The sequence below is a fragment of the Cetorhinus maximus genome, chromosome 11, assembly GCF_964194155.1.
Source record: "Cetorhinus maximus chromosome 11, sCetMax3.hap1.1, whole genome shotgun sequence".
Taxonomy (NCBI): Eukaryota; Metazoa; Chordata; class Chondrichthyes; order Lamniformes; family Cetorhinidae; genus Cetorhinus; species Cetorhinus maximus.
Window position 1 is genome coordinate 82,646,684 of NC_135889.1, and position 14,823 is coordinate 82,661,506.

Sequence of the window (14,823 nt, forward strand, 5' to 3'; positions counted from 1 at the left end):
TTTGCGAGTGGAGGCTTGTGATACCCCACAGAGGTCGCCTGTGGAACCAGAAAGGAGCAACTGACATAAAAATTCAGCGTTGCGGTCACTTTAACAGCCATGGGCAGTGGATGTCCTCCATGTCCCTGTGGCATCCTGCAGTAGCTGGCAGATGTGACCGAGCCGTTCCCTGGACATTTGCAGTCTTCGGCGACACTGGTTCTCGGTCATCTGCAGGAATGAAAGGCGGCATCTTTAGACCCTGGGTCTAGCTAGGCACTGACCAGCGGCAGCTCACTGTGGCGCTTTGGCAGCAAGTGCAGGAGCTCCAGCTGCCCCTTCTTCCTCGGGGTGCTGCTCCTCCCTCTGCACAGCCAGGCACCTCCCTCGCTCTGTTCTTCATCAATTTCGCTCTCTGTACACAATGAGGCATACAGCAAGGTCACCAGGCTCCATGCTCCTGACATACTTCTCCTGCAGGGCCACTCAGCTCCTGAGCCTTGGTTCAAACATGGACAAAAGAGCTGAACTCCCGAGGTGAGGTAAGAGTAACTGCCCTTGTCATCAAGGCGGCATTTGACCGAGTGTGGCATCAAGGAGCCTTAGCAAAACTGGAGTCAATGGCAATTAGGGGGAAAACTCTCCGTTGGTTGGAGTCATACGTAGCAGAAAGGAAGCTGGTTGTGGTTGTTGGACGTCAGTCATCTCAGCTCCAGAACATCATTCCCCCCTACATTGGATCATCCGCCCATGCTGGCATGATTGTACACCAGCATTACACACAAGCTTACACTCACATTTTACAACAGCACATATAAGGCATGCAGGACTTCCTCAGGGTCTTCTCCTAGGTCCAACCATCTTCAGCTGCTTCATCAATGACCTTCCCTCCATCATAAAGTCAGAAGTGGGGAAGTTCGCTGATGATTGCACAATGTTCAGCACCAATCGTGACTCCTCAGATACTGGAGTAGTCCATGTCCAAATGCAGCAAGACCTGGACAATATCCAGGCTTGGGCTGACAAGTGGCAAGTAACATTCGTGCTACACAAGTGTCAGGCAATGACCATCTCCAACAAGAGAAATCCAACCGTTGCCCCTTGATGTTCAATGGCATTACCATCACTGAATGCTCTACTATCAACATCCTGGGGGTTATCATTGACCAGAAACTGAACTGGACTAGCCATATAAATACTGTGGCTACAAGAGCAGGCCAGAGGCTAGGAATCCTGCGATGAGTAACTCACCTCCTGACTCCCCAAAGCCTGTCCACCATCTACAAGGCACAAGTCAGGAATGTGATGGAATACTCCCCATTTGCCTGGATGAGTGCAGCTCCTACAACAGTTACCCTTACGAAAGAAAAAGCTGGACACCATCCAGAACAAAGCAGTCCGCTTGATTGGCATCCACAAACATTCACTCCCTCCACCACCAACGCATAGGCACCACCAAGGCAGCAGTGTGTACCATCTACAAGGTGCACTGCAGGAATTCACCAAGGCTCCTTAAACAGCACCTTCCAAACCCATGACCTCTACCACCTAGAAGGACAAGGGCAGTAGATAGATGGGAACACCAGCACCTGGAAGTTCCCCTCTAAGTTGCTCACCATCCTGACTTGGAAATATATCGCTGTTCCTTCACTGTCGCTGGGTCAAAATCCTGGAACTGCCTTCCTAACAGCATTGTGGGCGGACCTACACCAAAGGGACTGCAGCGTTCAAGGAGGCAGCTCACCACCACCTTCTGAAGGGCAACTAGGGATGGGCAATAAATGCTGGCCCGGCCAGCGAAGCCCACATCCTGCGAATGAATAAAAAAACAAGAGAGAGATGTGTGGGTTAGCTCAGGTGTTCCAAGAACCTCTCTTGTTTAAATCTGAAGGCTCATTAATGCACCCCGGAGAGTGCTGGCCACCACTTGGATGGCCAGAGTTTAGTTCTCCGCGTGGCTGCCTGAAACCCAAACCACCACCTCCCCACTCCACCTGACTTATTGGCAGCAGCTTCACCCACTGGACTGCTCAGGTGCAGACATTCTCCTAACCCGCGCTGCAAGGCTGCACTTTTTGCTTGTAACTTGGTGGGGAGACTGGTCTGAGCTAAGATGATGACATTGCAAGGTGTTGTGAGCCAGTGACTGCTCCAAGGCCAGCTTTAAAAAGGAGATTTTACAACGTGCCCAGTCGTCTAATTGTTCTGCAGTCCATTAAAACGTTCATTAGTTTGCTGTCTGTGCTTGAGGGGTGAAATGCTCTGGAGCACTTGGTGGTACTTTGATGCCTCTGCATTGCTTGAGAGGGCAGATAAGCTAGAGGCCTGACTCCATGCATGTCAATGTGGCTGTATCTGAACTCAGCTGCAGAGGAATGGTCACTTTATACAAGGTTTCCCTAATGCGTGGCCACTTCCCTCCTCCCCACCCCACACATGTTTGTGCACTACCCTCAACTGCAGGGCAGCCCTTGCCCCCACCCCCAAGTCGCCTCAACCTTGAAGTCTGACAGGCAACCCTCACAGGCGCTGTGCAGCATTACTGTGCATTCACCTCCGGGCTCCTCGCAAAGTGCAGCCAGCCAACTGCACGCCTCATATGTGCTGATGTAAAACATGTGCATAATCTTGTGTGTAATGCTGTTGTGCAATCATGCCAGTGTGGGCAGATGATCCAGTGAAGGGGGGAATGATTCTGGCAGGCTGGCCTTATAATGATATGCAGATGTATAACAATGAGATTCCCGTGGTCTGACAGTAGGAAGTGTGGCCTGTCACAGAATTACAGAATCACAGAATCACACAGTGCAGAAGAGGCCTTTCAGCCCATCGAGTCTGCACCGACACGTGAGAAACACGTGGCCTACCTACCTAATCCTATTTACCAGCACTTGGCCCATAGCCTTGAATGTCATGACGTGCCAAGTGCTCTTCCAGGTACTTTTTAAAGTATGTGAGGCAACCCGCCTCCACCACCCTCCCATGCAGCGCATTCCAGACCATCACAACCCTCTGGGTAAAAAAGTTTTCCCTCACATCCCCCCTAAACCTCCTGCCCCTCACCTTGAACTTATGTCCCCTCGTGACTGACCCTTCAACTAAGGGGAACAGCTACTCCCTATCCACCCTGTCCATGCCCCTCATAATCTTGTACACCTCGATCAGGTCGCCCCTCAGTCTTCTCTGCTCTGACGAAAACAACCCAAGCCTATCCAACCTCTCTTCATAACTCAAATGTTTCATCCCAGACAACATCCTGGTGAATCTCCTCTGCACCCCCTCCAGTGTCATTGATGGACTGAGCAGATGAATGCAAACTGGTTTCATGACGTCGTGAAACCAGTTTTTTTGTCTTCTCGCCATATTGTCCATTCATGAAGCCAAACATGCCCGACACCAACGGGCACAGAAAATTCCACCCAATATGTGTAGGGCGTTGAACCCATGGCAGATTATATTCATCGTATCTGCACTGTTTGTGCCATTCACTATTTAAGGTGCCAGCTTTGGCTAAGTGGTAATGCTTGGCTCTGAAACAGAAGATTGTGGGTTCAAGTCCTACTCCTGAGAACCGTAGCACAAAATAAGCCTGACACTGCAATACACAACTGAGGGAGTGCTGACATTTTGAAGATGCTTTCTTTGGGATAAAATGTCGGTTTGCTCAGGTGGACGTAAATGATCCCATGGGCCTATCTTGAAGAAGAACAGAAGAGTTCTCTCTAGTATCCTGGGCAATATTAATGTCTCAACCAACTCACTAAACAACAACAGATTATCTTGACATTATTGCATTGTTGTTTGTGGAACCCTTTTGTGCATTAATTAACTGTCATACCTGCATTACAACAGTGATTACACTTCAAAAGCACTTCAGTGTCCATAACATGTTTTTTTTCTTTTGTTCATGGAATATGGCTGATCCAGTTATGTTTCTGGTCAATGGTGACCCTCAGGATATTGATAGCGTGGAATTCAGCATTGTAATGCTGTTGAATATCAAAGGGATGTAGCCAATTTCTCTTCTGTCTTAGATGGTTATTGCTTGGCACTTGTGTGACCTGAATGTTACTTGCCACTTAGCAGCCCAAGCCTGAATGTTGTCCAGGTCTTGCTGCATGTGGGCACAGATGGACTTGTGAGTGGAACTTGTGATATGATCCTAGCTGATGTTACTACTGGACAAGTTAGATCTGAGGGTGGAATCTGGCTTGATAGGTCCTAATTTTTATTTTTTGTTTAGAAACGTGGAGGGCGGAACAGAGTCACAGAGTCTGCTGATGTGCTTTTATCAAAAAAAAAAGTTTATTAAACAAGAAAATTATGAACTATATTACAATACTCCTTCACCCACAACCATACCTTTACAGATATACACAGATTCGTAAGAATAACACAAGTTGCAAAATCCATTTTATACTCTAATGTTCACAGTAATTTTACAGTCCATGTAAGCCAATCGGCGATCTGTGGTTGACACACCACACTCTGGAACCAAGTGACAGATGCCATCCCAAACAGATGCCATGGATCTCCCATCAACTCTCCCCAGATGCTCATCATACCATGTGCCAAATGGTCTCACAAAACTCCATATTTCTCCCAAGGGTTTCCAATAATTGCTTTGGAATCTTCTCCCACGAGATGCTTTCACTTGGGCATCTTCTACAAGGATCCACCTCCAGGATTCCAACCTCTGCTTTTGATGTTCCTTTCCCCTGGATTGCCACGTGCATTCAAGATTTGCCTTTCATGCACCCTCTCTCAGATACTCAGCCATGCCAACAGAACACCATTGCTTCACAGGCCTGTAGTAAGGTATCACTAACCTTTAGCTGCCTCCTCAGATCTTCTGGCTTCTCACACCCCACTTTGCCTTGTTTCTGCTCCCCGCTGCTTTCGTTCTTTAATTTGGAGCCTTTTACTCTGATCCTTAATTTAACTGCACTGAACAGAGCCTGTTTCCGATTCCTGCTCTTGTTCCTTGCCTTAACTTAAAGATCTTCTTGGGACGTTTCTCCTTTTCCGTTAGGCCTTGCTCCCTGCAGTTCCCTCTCCCAGTAGACTGATGACAACTTGGTATCTCCCTTGAGATCCTGAATTCACTCGACATTCACTATTACTTTTACTTTAGAGCAACTTATCTAAGATTTGTAGACTTATTTTCCTGAGCAATCTGCCGGTATGTCCAGCTAGAGAGAGACTTAAACTGCTTCCTTCACCTTAGAGCATAATCACCAACTGAACTCAAACTGCTTTCTGTTTCCCTTTTGCTAGGCAATAGCATAATTCTCCCTATTTTGTTTTAACTTCCTTAAACCACTCCAAGGGTCATAAAACCTCATTAAAATACAGGCTTATAAATAGATCTTAGACTTATTGACTCCACTCTAAAATTAAACCAAAAATCCAGGCTTCACCTTTCTAACATGCAAATGAAAAAAATTAAACTTAAGCTTAAACTTAAAGGTTAAACTTAAACTTAAAGCTGTAGCTTATCCCTAACACACACGAATATTTACATGAATTACTTAAAAATATCTCTAGTTCCTAATACTTGTTATGATCCTTGGCCAAATCCTGGGTTGTGGTGGGAGATCTGGTTTGGGACCAATGACATTTTGTTTAAAGTAGACAAAGTTTGATATTTAAGATCTAAGTGAATAAAGTCACAGGATTCCATAAGTTTGGAACAAAAAAAAACTTTACCATACAAGTTCAGAAAGATAAAATTATTTACAATATCTATCTTATACTCTCACATTCACGGTAAATATGAGGTACATGTGAATTAACAGACAAACTGTGGTTAGACATGCCACACTACACAACAGATGGCAGATGCACCCAAAACATATTCCATGGATTTCTCAACATCCCACCCAGACATTTGTCACATTGTGAGCCAACCAATCTCACTGAAGCTTTGTCATTCTCACAACCTTCACCTTGGATGATCTCAACTTGGAATTCTCTCCAAAGGTTGCTCCCACTCGGATAGCTTCAACAATGGCCCACTTTGCAGGGCTTCAATCTTCCCTTCCGAGATCCCTTTCCCGTGGATTTCCAAGTACACTCAAGCTTCACCTTCCAAGCACAATTTCAGATCTTCGGCCGTGCCAAGCAAAATGCCACTGCTTCAAAGGGACAGCTTTGCCCCAGTGGCCTGCAGCACGGAGTCAGCAACCTTTGGCTGCCTTCTCAGATTTCAGGGCTTCTCTTGAGCCACTTAATTTAAAGATTGCTCGCTGTACCTCTTTCTTTAATTCACAGCCTATTTCTCTGCTGCTCTCTTAACTTAATTTAACAGCACCTATTTCTGTCCCCTGTATTTGTCCCTTACCTGGGACTTCCTTTTGGGACATCTCCTTGTCCCCCTCCCTGGTTTGGGATCTCTCCCTGCCCCCCTCCCATTTCCTGCTACCTGGGATACTCACTCAACAATGGCACTCCTTTCCAGGTCATCTGAACTGCCCTTTCATGCTGTTCCTCCTTCTCTCTTCTGTGCAAGCACCCAGGGCCAGTCCTCAGCCTGAAGAGCATAAAATATCCGGACTGCGCATGTTTGGGCAGTTCCCAGGTGGCACAGGCACGGGAGGCCTCAGGTTCATCTGGAATCAGGGTTCCTGACCTCCGGACTAAAGAAGGTGAGTTTGAGTTTCATCACACCCTCTCGTTTGGAAGAAAGCTTCACTACTGTGAAGGTTTCATTACAATTGCTTTACGCTTTCTTTACAAGAACTTAACATCATAAACTTCTAACACTAAGATAAAGGCAACGTACTGCGGATGCTGAAGACCTGAAACAAAAACAAAAAAAATGATGGAAAAACTCAGCAGGTCTGACAGCATCTGTGGAGAGAAAGACAGAGTTGACATTTCGAGTCTGTGTGACTCTTCTTCAGAACTAAAGAGAAGTAAAAATGTGGTGAAATATATACTGTTTAAGGAGGGTGGAACAGGTGAAGCTGGATAGAAGGCCAGCGATAGGTGGAGGCAAAGAAAGATTGCAAAAGATGTCATAAACAAAAGGTCAAAGGGTGTTGATGTTGGTGGTACTGGCTAAAGGAAGTGCTAATGGTGACATTAAGAGTAGAAAGCAGAATGAGCAAGTAACAGATGGCCCTAGTGGGGGTGGGGTGGAGAGAAGGGACGGTGGTGGGAAAAAGATCGAAATAGGCTAAAAGGTGGGGATAAAACAATGAATAAAAATGGAAATAAATTTTTAAAATCATAATAAAAATAGGTGGGAAAAAATATATATATATGAAAATGAAAAATGATAAATGAATATTTGAAAAAAGGGGATAAAAAAGGAGTGAGGATGGAGGAGAGGGTTCATGGTCTGAAGTTGTTGAACTCAATGTTAAGTCCTGGAGGCTGTAAAGTGCCTAATCGGGAGATGAGGTGCTGTTCCTCCAGTTTGCATTGAGCTTCACTGGAACATTGCAGCAGGTCAAAGATGGACATGTGGGCATGAGAGCAGGATGGTGTGTTGAAATGGCAAACGACAGGAAGGTCTGGGTCATGCTTGCGGACAGACCGAAGGTGTTCCGCAAAGCGCTCACCCAGTCTGCGTTTGGTCTCTCCAATGTAGAGGAGACCGCATTGGGAGCAGCGAATGCAGTAGGCCAAATTGAAGGAGGTGCAAGTGAAGCGCTCTTCACTTGAAAGGAGTGTTTGGGCCCTTGGACGGTGAGGACGGGGGGTAGTAAAGGGGCAGGTGTTGCACCTTCTGCGGTTGCATGGGAAGGTGCCATGGCAGGGGGTTGAGGTGTTGGGGGTGATAGAGAAGTGGACCAGGGTGTCCCGGACGGAATTGTCCCTACGGAATGCCAACAGGGGGAGGTGAAGGGAAGGAATGTTTGGTGGTGGCGTCATGCTGGAGTTGGCGGAAATGGCAGAGGATGATCCTTTGAATGCGGAGGCTGGTGGGGTGAAATGTGAGGACAAGGGGGACCCTATCATGGTTCTGGGAGGGAGAGGAAGGTGAGAGGGCAGAGGTGTGGGAGATGGGTCAGATACGGTTGAGGGCTCTGTCATAGGTGGGAAACCTTGGTTAAGGAAGAAGGAAGACATGTCAGAAGCACTGATCTTTTCCGATGATGCCACTTTCCAAAACAGTGCATCTGCAATCTCTCCTTTACCTCTACCTGTTGCTGGCCTTCTATCCAGCTTCACCTGTTCCACCCCCCTTAACCAGTATATATGTCACCACACTTTTCCTTCTCTTTAGCTCTGAAGAAGAGTCATATGGACTCGAAATGTTAACTCTGTCTTTCTCTCCACAGATGCTGTCAGACCTGCTGGGTTTTTCCAGCATTTTTTGTTTTTGTCCCATCCTATCCAATCTTTCCTCATAGCTGAGACCCTCCAACCCAGGCAATATCCTGGTAAATCTCCTCTGCACCCTCTCCAGTGCAATCACATCCTTCCTATAATGTGGTGCCCAGAACTGTACACAGTACTCCAGTTGTGACCTAGCCAGTGTTTTATACAGTTCCAGCAAAACCTCCCCGCTCTTTTACTCTATGCCTCGGCTAATAAAGGCAAGTATCCCATATGCCCTCTTAACTACCTTGTCTACCTGCCCTGCTACCTTTAGGAATCTGTGGATATTCACACCGAGGTCCCTCTGATCTGGAGTACTTTCTAGGGTCCTACCATTCAGAGTGTAATTCCTTGCCTTGTTAGCCCTCCCCAAGTGCATTACCTCAAACTTTTCCAGGTTGAATTCCATTTGCCACTGCTCTGCCCACCTGACCAGGCCATTGATATCCTCCTGCACTTTACAGCTATCTTCCTCACTATTCACCACCCTACCAATTTTTAGTGTCATCCGCGAATTCTTGATCATACTCCCTATATTTAAGTCCAAATCATTTATGCACACCAAAACAGCAAGGGGCCCAGCACTGAGTCCTATGGAACCCCACTGGAAACCGACTTCCAGTCACAGAAACATCCCTCTACTATCACCCCCTGCTTCCTGCCTCTCAGCCAATTTTGGATCCAACATGCCATGTTGCCTTGGATCCCATATGCTCTTAGTTTCTTGACCAGTCTGCCATGAAGGACTTTATCAAAAGCCTTGCTAAAGTCCATGTAGACGACATCAAATACATTACCCTCGTCAACACTCCTGGTTACCTCCTCAAAAAATTCAATCAAAACTGCCAAACACGACCTTGCATTAACAAATCCATGCTGACTATCCCTGATTAATCCATGGAAACCAGGGGATTGGGAAGCCTACAAAGACCAACAGAGGACAACTAAAAAAGAAATAAGGAGGGAGAAGATTAAATATGAGGGTAAACTAGCCAGTAATATAAAAGAAGATTGCAAGAGTTTTTTTAGATATATAAAGGGTAAGAGAGAGGCAAAAGTGGACATTGGGCCGCTGGAAAATGACGCTGGAGAAGTAGTAGTAGGGAACAAAGAAATGGCAGAGGAACTGAATAGGTACTTTGCGTCAGTCTTCACAGTGGAAGACACGAGTGACATCCCCAAAGTTAAAGAGAGTCGGGGGGCAGAGGTGAGTATGGTGGCCATTACCAAGGAGAAGGTGCTAGGAAAACTGAAAGGTCTGAAGGTGGATAAATCACCTGGACCAGATGGATTACACCCCAGAGTTCTGAAGGAGATAGCTGAAGAGATAGTGGAGGCGTTAGTGGTGATCTTTCAGGAATCACTGGAGTCAGGGAGGGTCCCAGAGGACTGGAAAATCACTAATGTAACTCCCCTGTTTAAGAAGGGAGTGAGGCAAATGATGGGAAATTACAGGCCGATTAGCCTGACCTCGGTCATTGGTAAGATTTTAGAGTCCATTATTAAGGATGAGATTTCAGAATACTTGGAAGTGCATGGTAAAATCGGGCAAAGTCAGCATGGTTTCATCAAGGGGAGGTCATGCCTGACAAATCTGTTAGAATTCTTTGAGGAGGTAACGAGTAGGTTAGACAACGGAGAGCCAATGGATGTTATCTACTTGGACTTCCAGAAGGCCTTTGACAAGGTGCCGCACAGGAGGCTGCTCAGTAAGATAAGAGCCCATGGTGTTAGAGGCAAGGTACTAGCATGGATAGAAGATTGGCTGTCTGGCAGGAGGCAGAGATTGGGGATAAGGGGGTCCTTCTCAGGATGGTGGCTGGTGACTAGTGGAGTTCCGCAGGGGTCAGTGTTGGGACCACAACTTTTCACTTTATACATTAATGATCTAGATGAAGGAACTGAGGGCATCCTGGCTAAGTTTGCAGATGATACAAAGATAGGTGGAGGGACAGGTAGTATTGAGGAGGCAGGGAGGCCGCAGAAGGATTTGGACAGGTTAGGAGAATGGGCAAAGAAGTGGCAGATGGAATACAATGTGGGGAAGTGTGAGGTCATGCACTTTGGTAGGAAGAATAGGGGCATAGACTATTTTCTAAATGGGGAGAGAATTCAGAAAATTGGAGTGCAAAGGGACTTGGGAGTCCTAGTCCAGGATTCTCTTAAGGTTAACTTGCAGGTTGAGTCAGTAGTTAGGAAGGCAAATGCAATGTTGGCATTTATTTCGAGAGGACTAGAATATAAAAGCAGGGATGTGCTGCTGAGGCTTTATAAAGTTCTGGTCAGACCACATTTAGAAAATTGTGAGCAATTTTGGGCCCCTAATCTCAGGAAGGATGTGCTGGTCCTGGAGAGAGTCCAGAGGAGGTTTACGAGAATTATTCCAGGAATGAAAGGCTTAACATATGAGGAACGTTTGAGGACTCTGGGTCTATACTCGATGGAGTTTAGAAGGATGAGGGGGGATCAGATTGAAACTTACAGAATACTGTAAGGCCTGGATAGAGTGGACGTGGGGAAGATGTTTCCATTAGTAGGAGAGACTAGGACCCAAGGGCACAGCCTCAGAGTAAAGGGAAGACCTTTTAGAACAGAGATGAGGAGAAACTTCTTTAGCCAGACAGTGGTGAATCTATGGAATTCATTGCCACAGAAGGCTGTGGAGGCCAGGTCATTGAGTGCATTTAAGACCGAGATAGATAGGTTCTTGATTGGTAAGGGGATCAAAGGTTACAGGGAGAAGGCGGGAGAATGGGGTTGAGAAACTTATCAGCCATGATTGAATGGCGGAGCAGACTTGATGGGCTGATTGGCCTAATTTCTGCTCCTATGTCTTATGGTCTTATGGTCTTATGGTCTTATGTCTCTCCTAGTGCAGATATATTCTGTCCTTCAGAATTCTTTCTGGTAACTTCCCCACAACTGAGGTTAGACTGGCTAGCCTGTAATTTCCTGGTCTATCCCTTCCTCCCTTTTTTAATAACGGGACAACGTTAGCAGTCCTCCAGTCCTCTGGCATCTCATCTGTGGCTAGAGAGGATTTGAAAATTAATGCCAGGGCCCCTGATATATCTTCCCTTGCCTCCCTCAACAGCCTGGGATACATCGCATCCGGGCCTGTGGATTTATCCACTTTTAAGGCCGCTAAACCTGCTAGTACCTCCTCTCTCTCTCTATGTTAATTTCCTCTAATTCTTCACAATCCTCCACCTTGGCGTCTATACCTATGTAGTCCTTTTCCATTGTGAAGACCGTCACAAAGTATTCATTGAGGACTGTACCTACGTCTTCCGGGTCCACACACAGATTACCTCTATAGTCCTTAATTGGCCCTACTCTTTCCCTAGTTACTCTCTTACTCTTTATATATTAAAAAAAACCCTTTGGGTTTTCCTTTATTCTACCCACCAATGTTTTCTCGTGCACACTCTTAGCTTTCCTAATTTTCTTTTTAAGTTCCCCCCTGCACTTTTTAATACTCCTCTAGGGACTCTGCTGTATTGAGCCCTCTGTAGCTGCCATAAGCTTCTCTTTTTTTCTTAATCCTGATCTTTATGTCCCTTGACATCCAGGGTTCTCTGGACTTGGTCCCCCCTACTTTGTCTTTATGGGAACATAGTTGCCCTGTACTCTCACTATTTCCTCCTTGAATTCCTCCCGCTGCTCTGACACAGTTTTATCTGCAAGTACCTGCTCCCAGTCCACTTGGGCCAAATTGTATCTCATCTTAGTAAAATTAGCCTTTCCCTAGTTTAGAACTTTTATGAGGTAATGCACCTGTGGAGGGCTAACAAAGCAAGGGATTACACTATGAAAGGTAGGACCCTAGAAAGTACTGAAGATCAGAGGGACCTCGGTGTGCATATCCACAGGTCCCTGAAGGTAGCAGGGCATGTAGGTAAGGTAGCTAAGAAGGCATATGGGATACTTGCCTTTATTAGCCGAGGCGTAGAGTAAAAGAGCAGGGAGGTTTTGCTGGAACAACCTTACCCTTTCCCATAACTATCCCAAATCTAACTGAGTTATGGTCACTATCTCAAAAATGCTTCCCTGCTGATGCGCCTTCTACCTGCCTGAGCTTATTTCCGAATATTAGGTCCAGATCTGCCCCCTCCCTTGTTAGGCTTTCTACATACCGGCTAAAAAAGCTCTCCTGGATGCATCTTAAGAATTTTGCTCCCTCCCTACTTGCACACTAAAATTGTCCCAGTTAATATTTGGGTTGTTAAAATCCCCTACTATTACTGCCTTATTATTCTTACACTTCTCTGAAATTTGATTACATATTTGATCCTCTATCTCTCTCTGACTGTTTGGGGGCCTATAGTACACACCCAACAGCGTGTTTGCTCCTTTTGTGTTTTTTACTTCTACCCATATGGCCTCATTTGATGATGTTTCCAAGGTATCATCCCTCCTCACTGCTATAATTGATTCCTTGATCAATATTGCGACCCCCTCCTCTTCTATCCTTCTCTCTATCTCATCTGAGTACCGTAAACCAGGGATGTTGAGCTGCCAATCCTGCCCTTTTAGCGAAGTCTCAGTCATAGCCATGATATCATACCCCCACATGCCTATCTGTGCCCTCAGCTCATCTGTCTTATTCCTTAGACTCCTTGCATTAAAATATATTCCATTTAGCCTTGCTAAACTCACTATTTTCTTATTTAACCTATGTTTCCTCTGCCTTCCAGTCCCACTTACTAGCGTTTTAATTTCTAATTCCATCTCAGCTTCTCTCCCCGCTGAACTACTTTTCAGGATCCCATCCCCCTGCTAATTTAGTTTAGATCCTGTCCAACAGCATTAATAGACCTCCCTGCGAGGACTCCGGTCCCATTCCTGTTCAGATGTAACCCGTCCAACTTGTTACAGGTCCCACCTCCCCCAGAAACGGCTCCAATGCCCCAGGAATCTAAAGCCCTCCCTCCTGCATCATCTCTCCAGCCAAGCATTCATCTGCTGTATCTCTCTGTTTCTATACCCACTACTTCATGGCATCGGGAGTAATCCAGAGATTGCTAACTTTGAAGTCTTGCTTTTCAATTTCCTACCTAACTCCCTAAAGTCTGCTTGCAGGACCTCATTCCTCTTTCTTCCTATGTCATTGATCCCAACATGGACCACAACCACTGGCTGTTCACCCTCCCCCTTCAGAATGCCCTGTAGCCGTTCTATGACATCCTTGACCCCGGCACCTGGGAGGCAACATAACATCTTGGAGTCATGTCTACAGCCTCAGAAGCACCTGTCTACTCCCCTCACTCATGAATCCCCTTCCACAATTCTTCCTCACCCCCTCCCCCACTGCAAGCAATTGGACCACCCACAGTGCCATGGCCCTGGCTCTGGTTGGCCTCCACAGAGGAACCATCACTCTTAATGTTTTCCAAGGCCGAAAAATAGTTTGCAAGCGAGATGCACTCGGGGGATTCCCTCACTACCTGCCTGGTCCCCTTCTTCTGTCTGTCGGTCACCCATTCCTTTTCTGCTGTGCACTTCCTTAAGCTGCGGGGTGACCACATCCTGAAATGTGCTGTCCACGAACCTCTCAGCCTTGTAAATGACCGTAATGCCCCCCGCTGCCGCTCAAGCTCCAAAACCCGGAGCTCGAGTTGCTGCAGTCAGAGGCACCTCCCGCACACATGGTCATCTGAACCACCAGATGCATCTAGGATTTCCCACATAGTACAGGATGTGCAAATCATGGGACTGAGCTCCCCAAACATATCTTAACTAAATAGAATATTTTATTTTATTTTACCCTTACTCCTACTTGAGTCTTGTTGTTTTAACCTCTCTCTCCCAAACTCTCCCAGCTCCCAGCTCCTCTGACAGTCTTTCTGAACCCCTGGCTCCACTCCCGATCTTTTTGAGCTCGCAGCCCCTCTCGCTGGAATCATACATAGTACAGAGGAAGATGGCTGTGATTGTTGGAGGCTAATCATCTCAGCCCCAGGACATCACTACGGGAGTTCCCCAAGGTAGTGTCCTAGGCCCAACCATCTTCAGCTGCTTCATCAATGACCTTCTCGCCAACATAGGGAAGAATTTTATGGACCTCCACAAATGGCTTTGCAGGCAGGGCAGGGTTCTTAAAATTCTGTGGGTGACTTTTACGCCACCTACTTGCCTGCCATGACCTCAACAGGTTTTCACCAATTGAGGCCTTTATGGGGACTGCCTTCACCTTGCTGAGAACCCCCCACTTCTGCCCCACTGCCCGCACTCCCCCACCCCCCCCCACTCCAACCCCCACCCCTGACTTACCTTGAATCCAGCTCCTGGCTGCTCTTTGCTGGCACAGGATGCAGTCTGAGCAGTGGAAATTACTCCCAGTAGTGCTGCTGGGACCAGAGAATTGCCAGCCATTAAATGTTGCCCATAAAGTCAGAGTGGGGATTTTTGCTGATGATTGCAGAGTGTTCATTTGCGATTCCTAAGATACTGACAGTCCATGCCCGCATGCAACAACACCTAGACAACCTTTAGGCTTGTCTGATCAGTGGC